The 10,960-nt window shown below is 41.5% G+C and overlaps 1 long non-coding RNA gene across 1 annotated transcript in view; it reads left to right on the forward strand.

Annotated features, from left to right (window-relative positions):
- The window catches only part of LOC146784145 (uncharacterized), a 38,079-nt gene extending 34,513 nt beyond the window's left edge, over positions 1-3,566 (forward strand). Inside the window, exons 2-4 of the long non-coding RNA XR_014970680.1 lie at positions 888-973; positions 2,450-2,572; positions 3,137-3,566. This is a non-coding gene — a long non-coding RNA (uncharacterized LOC146784145). The remainder of the gene's footprint in view (positions 1-887; positions 974-2,449; positions 2,573-3,136) is intronic.
- The last annotated feature ends 7,394 nt before the right edge of the window (positions 3,567-10,960 follow it).

Below are 10,960 nucleotides of genomic sequence, written 5' to 3' on the forward strand. Positions count from 1 at the left end.
CGGTGGGGAAAGGTGACGCACCGGTGGTCCGATATCCTGGACCGGGAGCAGGACCTGAGTAGCTATTTAATTATTACTACTTTGTGTCTGTTCTTCTGCTCTGTGTAATATATTGCGAATATATTTTTTTTCCGACCAGCTAGAATGCTGCTTACATTATAGGTAAATTACATTTAAAAGTCTTCTGTGATTGTTATGACACAGGTCCTCTGCACTACTAATCTTACTTATTTGCGACTTTGCGTTTGCGCTTGTTTTGCGTGATTACATGCTAGAGTGACTCTAGTCCTTCCTATGTCCTGTCCTGTCACCAAGAGATAGGGGTGGATTGATGCTTAGGTTTAGTTACTTATTATGAGTTTGCAATTTTTTAGTGGTCTGCGTGACGCCCCCTCTGTTACGTCACGTGCTGCTGAGTGCTGCTAGTGCTTACCCCAGTCCTCCTGTAGTTTGTTCAGTGAGTGGTAATAGGCTTAGCACTAGCAGAACATCAGCATCAACCAACCAAAAATTTGGTGTATGCAAAAATGTAGGCATGTGTCCTCCATTTATGCATTTTTGAGGACTAAAAGAAGTGGAAATGCTTACTTAATGTACAATTGGCACGCCTGGAATAGGTGGGCTAGGTCAGGTGGTAGGTACTACTTAGGCTTAGTTAGTATTCTGGAATCAGAATGGAACACTGGATTAGTGCTGATACATAATAACTAGTCGGTCCGCGAATCCCCCAATACAACTTGTCGACCAGTTTAGATAGGTCAATTTTATTGCAATTGTTGTTTACATAAATGTTTTTTTGACAGTCTTTTAAAAATATTTTATTTGTTTCACACCAATCATCAATGTTTGTCTCTTTCTTTCTTATATATTTCATGATCTGCACCCAGGGGCAAGAAGACGGGGTCAGAGTCGGCGGGAGCAGTTGACCACCAGGGACAGAAGGACCAGGACGAAGGTTCTTCTGCTGGCCCCAGTAAGTCTTCCTGTTTTTAATATTAATAATTCTTATTCACTAACTTTTACTGCACCATATTTTGTTTCCGTTTCCTAATGCTATTTTTAACCAACAATTATCCTTCGATCTAGACTATCTGTTTCTAAATTCTTGGTATCCCTGCATCAAACTGCCTCTGCTATGACTATTAGTCTGTCTGTAGTTAAGCTTGCCCAGGTGGCCACTCTTCATTTAAAAGCTTTTAAATAAAACTCAGATTCACCTGTTGCTCTGGCCATTGAGTCCAGTCCTTTGGGTTGTCCTCTTGTACTCCTTCTAGTCTTCTTAATCTTGAGGCTTTATCAATCTTGAGGCTTTTCGACAATTCCCACCAACAAAATGCCCAACCAGATTTTACTATTTTGATAGAATAGGACATACTACTACTGTTGTAGGGATTTTGCACATACAGAACTTTGTACAAGAAAATAGGATGTTGGTGATGGGAGGTTGGACCTTCCTCACACCTCAATCAGAACCCACCAAAATCCCCTGCCCGACTAGTTATAGTAGTGTATCATAACTATTAACTCTCCGAACACACCCAAGATACCCAATGAGTAGACAACCCAGAACATAACACTCCTGACCTCTCAGTCGTGGAAGCAATGCACATGCACACCCTTTCTTTCACTCGCTCACTCGTGTAAGTCCATCCACACCAAATACCACCGAGTCTATGTAAGTTCAAAAGTTTTATTTGCAACTGACAAGCTCTGCACAATGTTCTATAATGCAGCACCAACAGCAAAATGCAGATGAATAAAACAATACACTTACAACAACTACATGTCCATAGCACGAAGAAATAAAAAAGTGAAATCATGATAACTGAACAGTGTTGGAAGCACCACCATCCCCTTGGTAGGAAGGTAGTTTATATAAAATTAAAAATGAAGATCTCTGAGCGAATTCTGAGGACCCCTCACCTTAGAAGAACCTAGTACTGGTTACATCATAAGCTCTGCAATGCTCTGGTTTGTAGAAGGGAATCTTCCATCTGTTATGAGAAAAATGGTGTGCGTTACTATATTGCAAGCATTTCTCATTCGTGCTAAAAAGTGTATTATTTTTATGGATAAGCAATATGGACTAACACCAGAACTCCATAACAAAGTGGCTTGTTTTGTTTGACCTTGTACGCAGCTCTTAGACAGTAGCAGTATGAGCTCATGTGGGCTCAAAGGCGTCTTTATACAACAAGCTGCGAGGTAACGTGTGCAAAAATAAAAGACACAAAGGCAAAATGGTTGCATGGCTCGGGGTAACTAAGCAAAGTCTAGAATGACCTTAGGGACCATATAACTACTAGTGTCTACTCTACTACTACCTGATTTGTACTAGTGATGTATGTTGTATATGTATGTATTACTATTACCTCATTTTTCAATCTTGCTAGTGAAAAATAGAGGGAGGTGTATATGAAACCTAAAAAATGTGTAATGTTTTTTCAAGGCGCACTACCAACCACCAATGCCGGGGCCAGTGGCGAAGGCGACGTGGCTGGTGATGGAGGAGAGGATGCGGCAGTTGCAGGAGGAGCTGCAGGGGGTGAGCCAGCAGCAGTGATGGGCGGTGGTAAGTTAGATTCCTAATCCTTACTTATTGACATTACACTCACTGCAAGGGTGTACTGTATACTGTACAGTTGAGACTTACTAAGTAAGAGGTTGTTGTGAACGGTTGAAGACACCCTTTACTTAGCATTAGTAAAAGCATTAGTGGCGGGAGTGTTGAGTAACCAATGGCCTCTTCTATCTGATTTCAACTCAGCTGTGAAAGTTTTTTGGAGAAGACTAAAAGTCAGATCAGATGACCTTGATGGATGGGTTGAATGAAAAGGGAAAGAAGAGTGGAAGGAAGAAGAACGGGCGAGATTTAATATTTATGACTGGCAGAGAAGGATACGTGGGATGCATGCATGCATAGGTGGCTGATAGGAATCAGATGCATGGTTGGTTGAATGCCTGAAACTCCCACAAATGTTAAAGTCCAAGAAAGTGGGAGGATAGATACATACCACAAATGTTATGTACTGTGATTGTTAGTGCTACCGTGCCACTATGTGTAGAATTAATTTGTATTACTGCTTTGCTAAGAGTATATTTTACAATAGTCTTGTTTTTTCTTCTTGATATATAGCTACTCCTTCCAAGGGGAAACCTGACAGGAAGTAGTTGGCAGCCAAGGCCCGGTGCCGGAAGCTGGAGGCCATACAGCGGGAATACCGTCGGCTGGTGGTTCTGGAAGAGGAGGAGGAGGAGGTGGCAGCAGCTGCAGCCTCCTCCAATGCCCCGGGCCTCAGCCACCGCCCTCCAGTGTTATGGTGCCACCATCTGGCAGCCGCCTGCCGCAGACCATCCTTTAACATCACTGCTGCCCCCCGTGGATGCAACTGCCGCGCATTGAAGCACCGTGTTGCCCGCCAAGAGGAGCAAGTACGTGTCCTCCAGAGTCGAGCCCGACGAGCATAAGACCCTGTTCATTGCCCCTTTTTATTTATTCTTTTGGTGGGTGGGAATCAGGCGCTGGGGTTTCTTTGGACAATTGAACATTAGGTTGAACTTTTTCTTTACGGACATTGGTTGGGAGTAGGGAGAGGGGTGGGTCAGGTGTTGTGGGATTTGTTTACATAGTTTATTTTTGTTAAGGGATTAAATAATATATTTCTACTTTATATACAATGTTGTTAATGTTTTCTGGGTGGGGTTACTGTTTTACATCACACTTTTTCCTTGCTGGTGCAGGGCCACCCACAGCCCGTGTTTGATTTAAATAATTGGCTGACGTTGTAAGACACAAACAGATAGATGGGGCACCCCTCACTGAGTGACTTGTCCTACTAGTACTGTCAGTCTCTTATACTCTATGCATTCTGCAACTGGACTCAAAGGGGTGTGTGAAATTGAATTAATGAAAACATGTCCATTATTAATTATGCCTCCCCCAAACTTCTCTTACCTTTGCTTGATGTTTAACTTAGGCACAGTGATGACTGCATGGTGATGATGGTTTTCTTTCCTAACATGCCATGGTTGTGGTGGTAGTAGTAGTAGTATACACTGGCAGCAGCATTTGCAAAAAAAGAAAATGAGACAGTCAGTAGCCTGAGAGAGACTCTTCGAGGAGTAGTAGAATGAAGTACAGTACAGAACTTACTGCCAAAAAATAATATGCAAAAATACAACAAAACATAATGGTGGTGGGGATAGCCTAGTACACAGAGTTATAAACTCTAGTTGTGTTGAGTCACTTGACTAGGCCTACAGTACACTGGACACAAGCTTAACTGTTAGTGCTGTGTAGGAGGATGACAACAAATCCATTAATCCAATCGATGCCAGCAATTAATGCTGATGTATTAGGTTCCTTTAGTAAAAAAATTACCTCACAAATCTACTGCTCATGGGTGGGCAAGCAGAAGGATATCCTCACCCTGCCTTGACATTGAAGTACTGTTGCTTTTGCCACATCCACCCCAGCAAGCATGTGATAAATTATTGGTGTACATTTAATTTAGTCACACCTCAATAAGTCACACAGCCCGGGAGAAGAGGGTTAGGGTTTGTTGAATGGTTGGGAATTGGGGTATGGGGAAAGATTAGAGAAAGAAAAACAGTACACATTGACAAACAACAAATAACAGAATCTTTGTAGACTACCATATCCATATCAATATGTTAATGGAGAAAAAGGAAATGCATGCATGATGATGATAAGGAGACCCGGATTACATACAGTTTGTGTTTAGTTGTACCGGGCTTACTTTTACAGATAGCAAAGAAAATTTTAAAATATCTGTAGGGATGAATTATAAACAGAGAGCAAACCTAATGATAATTATAACAACTAGAACATACTGTTGTACCTACTGGCTACCCACAGCAATTAAAAAAAAAAGAATGATAAGTACCAAAATTGTAGTTGCACCAACTGCAATGCCCCCAATCAAACAGACACAACACCAATCTACTTGTAAAATATCAAATTCAAAAGTTCTCAAATTGAATGATAATGATGCAGCAGACACAAAGAATGATCCTTCAAGCTCAAAATCCAAAGGCAGAATGAACAGGAGATGGAGCTTTTTTTTAAAAAAGGACTCCTTGCCCAAAAAAGGACAGCCAAATGTCAATCTGAGGAGTTTTTTTTCATCCAAATCATCATTTACAGAAGGTTTTATGCTGCTAGAGATAATATTCTTCTCCAGATTGAAAATTTGACGTGTTCGCGATCTCATGCTCTCTGTCGCAGTGGAGATTGACGTGTTCGCGACCTCTCGCTCTCTTGCAGTGGAAAATGACGTGTTCGCGATCTCAGCCTCTCGCGGTGTCTGATGGCAAGGCGAATGATGTGATCGCGAACTCTCGCGGGATAGCGTGACCGGCTATCAACATATCATGGAGCATGCGAACGGATCTGAAAACTTGACAGCAAACGCGGGGATCCCGGTAAGGCGATCACACATGCGCGAATGCATTTTCAAAGTGCGAACATGAAAAAAATCTGCAACGCTGCGAATAGCGGAAATTCGGGCATTTTCACCCTCTCCGCAGAACTCAAAAATGTCAAAATATCGCAAATTCCGCAAGCGGAACAGAATTTGATGCCCATCTCTAGTGTGTAGGTGGTTAGAGGACTACATTGATAGTGCACATCTGATTGTAGCACTGTATGTGTTAGTCCCTATTTCATTGCATGAGTACATGGATAACAACAGAATACATAGAGTGCTGCAAGGAGATTACATGGTGAATTTATAAGTGCTTGGTTTGTAGCAGAGTGATTGGATAAGGACATGGGACTGACTGGGTAATTAAAGGAGTGCATAGGTAGTAACATGCAGATTACTAAACTGTATAGATAGCAATGAAAGGATTGTAAATGGGTACTGACTGGATGATTGGAATACTGCAAGGAGAGTGCATAGTGAAATTCTAAGTGATTGGGTTTTGGCGGAGTGATTGGATTAATACATGGTAGTGGCTGGGGTATTGAAGGAGTGCACAGGAGTGCCTGTGTGATTGCTGGACTGTATGGGTACTACCTGGATAATTGGAGGAGTGAATCAGTAGTGTATAGGTGGTTACAAGAGTGCATGGATAGTGCACATGTGATTGTAGCAGTGCATGTGGTAGTCCCTGGGTCATTGCATGAGTACATGGATAGCGACAGGATACTTAGTGTGCTGCAAGAAGAATGCATAGTGAATTTATAAGTGCTTGGTTTGTGGCAGAGTGATTGGATAAGGACATCAGACTGGCTGGGTAATTGGAGGAGTCCTTAGGTAATAACAGGGAGATTACTAATCTGTATAGGTAGCACTCAAATGATTGTAGCATTGCATGTGTTAGCATGTGGGTCATTGTACAAGTACATGGATAGTGACTGGATACTTAGAGTGCTGCAAGTTGACAGCATGGTGAAGTTATAAGTGCTTGAGGTTTGGGGCAGTGATTAGATAAGGACTTGGTACTGGCTGGATTATTGGAGGAGTGAACAGAGAGTGACAATGTGATTGCTGGACTGCATGGATACTACTTGGGTAATTGGAGGAGTGAATCAGTAGTGTGGAGGTGGTTCGGGGACTGCATAGATAGTGCACAATTGATTGTAGCACTGCAAATGTTAATACCTGAGTCATTGTACAAGTACATGGATAGTGACTAGATACTTAGAGTGCTGCAAGTTGACAGCATGGTGAATATATAAGTGCTTGGCTTTTGGCGCAGTGATACGATAAGGACATGATACTGGCTGGATGATTGCAGGAATGCATAAAGAGTGACAGTGTGATTGCTGGACTGCATGGGTACTACCTGGTTAATTGGAGGAGTGAATCAGTAGTGTGGAGGTGGTTAGCGGACTGCATAGATAGTGCACATTTGATTGTAGCACTGTATGTCTTAATGCCTGAGTCATTGTACAAGTACATGGATAGTGACTGGATACTTAGAGTACTGCAAGTTCACAGCATGGTGAATTTATAAGTGCTTGAGTTTTGCTGCAGTGATTAGATAAGGACATAGTGCTGGTTGGATGATTGGAGGAGTGGACAGAGAGTGACAATGTGATTGCTGGACTGCATGGGTGCTACCTGGGTATTTGGAGGAGTGAATCAGTAGTGTGGAGGTGGTTAGGGGACTGCATAGATAGTGCACATTGGATTGTAGCACTGCATGTCTTAATGCCTGAGTCATTGTAAAAGTACATGGATAGTTACTGGATACTTAAAGTGCTGGAAGTTAACAGCGTGGTAAATTTATTAGTGCTTGGGTTTTGGCGCACTGATTAGGTAAAGATATGGTACTGGCTGGATGATTGCAGGAGTGCACAGAGAGTGACAGTGTGATTGCTAGACTGCATGGGTACTGCCTTGGTAGTTGGAGTAGTGAATCAGTAGTGTGGAGGTGGTTAGGGGACTGCATGGATAGTGCACATTTGATTGTAGCACTGCATGTATTAATGCCTGAGTCATCGTACAAGTACATGGATAGTGACTGGATACTTAGAGTGCTGCAAGTTGACAGCATGGTGAATTCTTAAGTGCTTGGGTTTTGGCGCACTGATTTGATATGGACATGGTACTGGCTGAATGATTGGAGGAGTGGACAGAGAGTGACGGTGTGATTGCTGGACTGCATAGGTACTACCTGGATAGTTGGAGGAGTGAATCAGTAGTGTGGAGTTGGTTAGGGGACTGCATAGATTGTGCACATTTGATTGTAGCACTGCATGTCTTAATGCCTGAGTCATTGTACAGGTACATGGATAGTGACTGGATACTTAGAATGCTGCAAGTTGACAGCATGGTGAATTTATAAGTGTTTGGGTTTTGCCCAGTGATTAGATAAGGATATGGTACTGGCTGGATGATTGGAGGAGTGGAAGGAGATTGTAAGTGTGATTGCTGGACCGCATAGGAACTACCTGGGTAATTGGAGGAGTGAATCAGTAGTGTGGAGGTGGTTAGGGGACTGGATAGATAGTGCACATTTGATTGTAGCACTGCATGTCTTAATGCCTGAGTCATTGTACAAGTACATGGATATTGACTGGATACTTAGAGTATTGCAAGTTGACAGCATGGTAAATTTATAAGTGCTTGGGATTTGCCGCAGTGATTAGATAAGTACATGGTACTGGATGGATTACTGGAGGAGTGGACGGAGAGTGACAGTGTGATTGCTGGACTGCATGGGTACTACCTGGGTAATTGGAGGAGTGAATCAGTAGTGTGGAGGTGGTTAGGGGACTGCATAGATAGTGCACATTTGATTGTAACACAGCATGTCTTAATGCCTGAGTCATTGTACAAGTACATGGATAATGACTGGATACTTAGAGTGCTGGAAATTGATAGCATGGTGAATTTATAAGTTCTTAGGTTTTGGCACAGAGATTACATAAGGACATTGCAAAGTGATTAAAAGAGTCCACAGGGAGTGACAGGGGGATTGCTGGACTGCATGTGTAGTGCTTTGGAGATTTTACCACTGCATAAGTTAGTGCATGAGTCATTGAATTAATGCATGGTCAGTGCTTGGATACTAACTGGGCGATTGCACAATATAAAACCAGTAAATTATTTCTCATGTATTTATAAAATCATATATATTCACTACCTTTGCACTCCTGTAATCAGTCTAGCACCTCTCAATAATTCAGTAAATATACATACAACTATATCAATACCACCTGAACACATACGTGAGTCTGTACATACTATCTAGTTAAGTAGATACATACAACATACCAGAAAGAGTAAAATGTGGTAGTTTACTTTTGAGCTACATCTTGACCATTAATTCTAGAAATATGCGACATTATCAAACTATACCTCTCAACAGACTTAAGGAAGAAGACTAATAAACAACACCTTTTATGAGCATTTCTAAAACCACACTTTTATTGTACAGCTTCAGCGTTATATCTAAAATTATGTGGCATCTTTCAACTTTACCTTAGCTCAAACTTCAAAAAGAAGCATAATTAACAGCAACTTATTTCACTATTCTATCCTAAAACATATGGCATCTTTTAACTTTACCTTCTGTACAAACTAATAACAGAAACGTAATTATTAACACCTTATATGATCATCACTCAAACAGCACAGTTGTGCTACATTTTAACAAACTATCTATAATTATGCAGTATCATTAAACTATACCTTTGTAGAAAGAACAAAAAATGATGCCTAATAAACTACACCTTATATGAACATCTTTGAAAATACACAATTGTGGTGCATGTTCAACCAACTATCTAAAAATAAGAAGCATCATTCAGGTATACCTTTGAACATACTTAAAATTATATATATTACTGTACAGACTGTTTTTTAAACAAACTTCAAGTACAATAAAAATAATCCCAATATACATCTCTACATTAAATAATATATTTCAAACAAACCACACACTTATAAACTCACTCTGCATTCTCCTTGCAGCACTCTAAGTATACTGTTGCTATCCATATACACATGCAATGACCCAGGCCCCCCCACAAATTAAAGAACAAGCCCCGGGTGGTGGAGGTCCCCGGGGCTGCTGGAGGACCGCGGGCCCTCCCGCATATTTTGGACATAGCCCCGGGGAGGTGTCGGTCCCCCGCAATAACAAATTAAAAGTTAGACAATGCCCCCGGGACCTGGCTCACCCAGGGGTTTGCAGAATTTTTCAAAATAATGTTGGAGAGATTCGCAACCCCAACGCGATTTCTGCTGAAATTATAAAACATAAATGCTTTTGAGGCCCTGGGGGTCCTTGTGGGACCCCCTGAGCAGGCCTGGGGGGTCAGGGTGTTTCTACCCTGCCCCCTTGTCTTGTTTTTCACCTTTGTTTTTACTGTTTTCTTGTGACTCGGTTCTACTTCCTGGTTTGGAGTGTTGGCAGCCAATCACAGTGAAGCTCGTGGGTGGGCGGGTTCACGAATCCACTGCGTCCCTAGATATCGAAACTTTTATTCTTTGAATCTCTCAGCAACTACTGAACGTATTTACACCATTTAAAAACAAGCATTGGCATATAAATAGGTCTTGCCTTTTGGACCTTAAAGGTGTTTAGCCATGCAACAATTGATGTTGTTGCACCAAGGATATTGTGCTGGATAACTAAACACTTATAAGGTCCCAAAGGTGAGACCTATTGGCTTTGCCAATGCTTGTTTAGATTTGAGACTCACATAGTTTGCACCAGATTTGAAACTCAAATGCTTGTTTTGTTAGGCACAGGGAGATTAAGTGATTTGCCCAGAATCACAGGATGTTCAGCGTCATTGCCAAGACTCGAACCTGTTTCCCAGGTTCCCCAGGTTGGAGGTCGACTGCCCTAGCCGTTAGGCAACTCCTTTGATGCAATACACATTTTTTATTTGCCAAATGAGAACTTCCATCGGTCTGTATGAACCACAAAGTATCTTTTCGGCGAAGTCATGTTGTAGAAAACCAGGTTCTTAAACCACGAGGGAAAAAGGCCTCAGTCTTGACATGAGATGAGGCTGATCTGCTACAATAAAAAAAAAACTAGCACCCAGACTTAAAATTGGTTTCTTTGAATAATCCAGAGTTGACCCTTGCCAGCCAGGCAGAAGTAGAACAACCTTTTCCCAATAAAACTGCATGTGGTAAACGAATAGCAATAACAACCCAACACAGCAGTTAAAAATCTAATTCTTGGACAATGTTGTACCGCCTGTAAGCACAACGGAGAAATACATAAGCTAAAATTACCTAATCAATTTAGGTAAAAGCGGGGAAATGTAATTAATAAAAAGACACCAAAACAATTAAAATAGGATGGAAGGATCTGGAATTTTACATAGATTAAAAATTGACTATTGAAAACAACAGAAGAACAAGAATTCAATTCTGTCCAATAGCTAAGGATTGAGGTATGGTGCAAATATAAGATGCATTAAAGAATACTGAGTGTTGGTGCAAATCAGACCATTCACTAAGCT

This window comes from Triturus cristatus, chromosome 11 (assembly GCF_964204655.1).
Source record: "Triturus cristatus chromosome 11, aTriCri1.1, whole genome shotgun sequence".
NCBI classification, from domain to species: domain Eukaryota; kingdom Metazoa; phylum Chordata; class Amphibia; order Caudata; family Salamandridae; genus Triturus; species Triturus cristatus.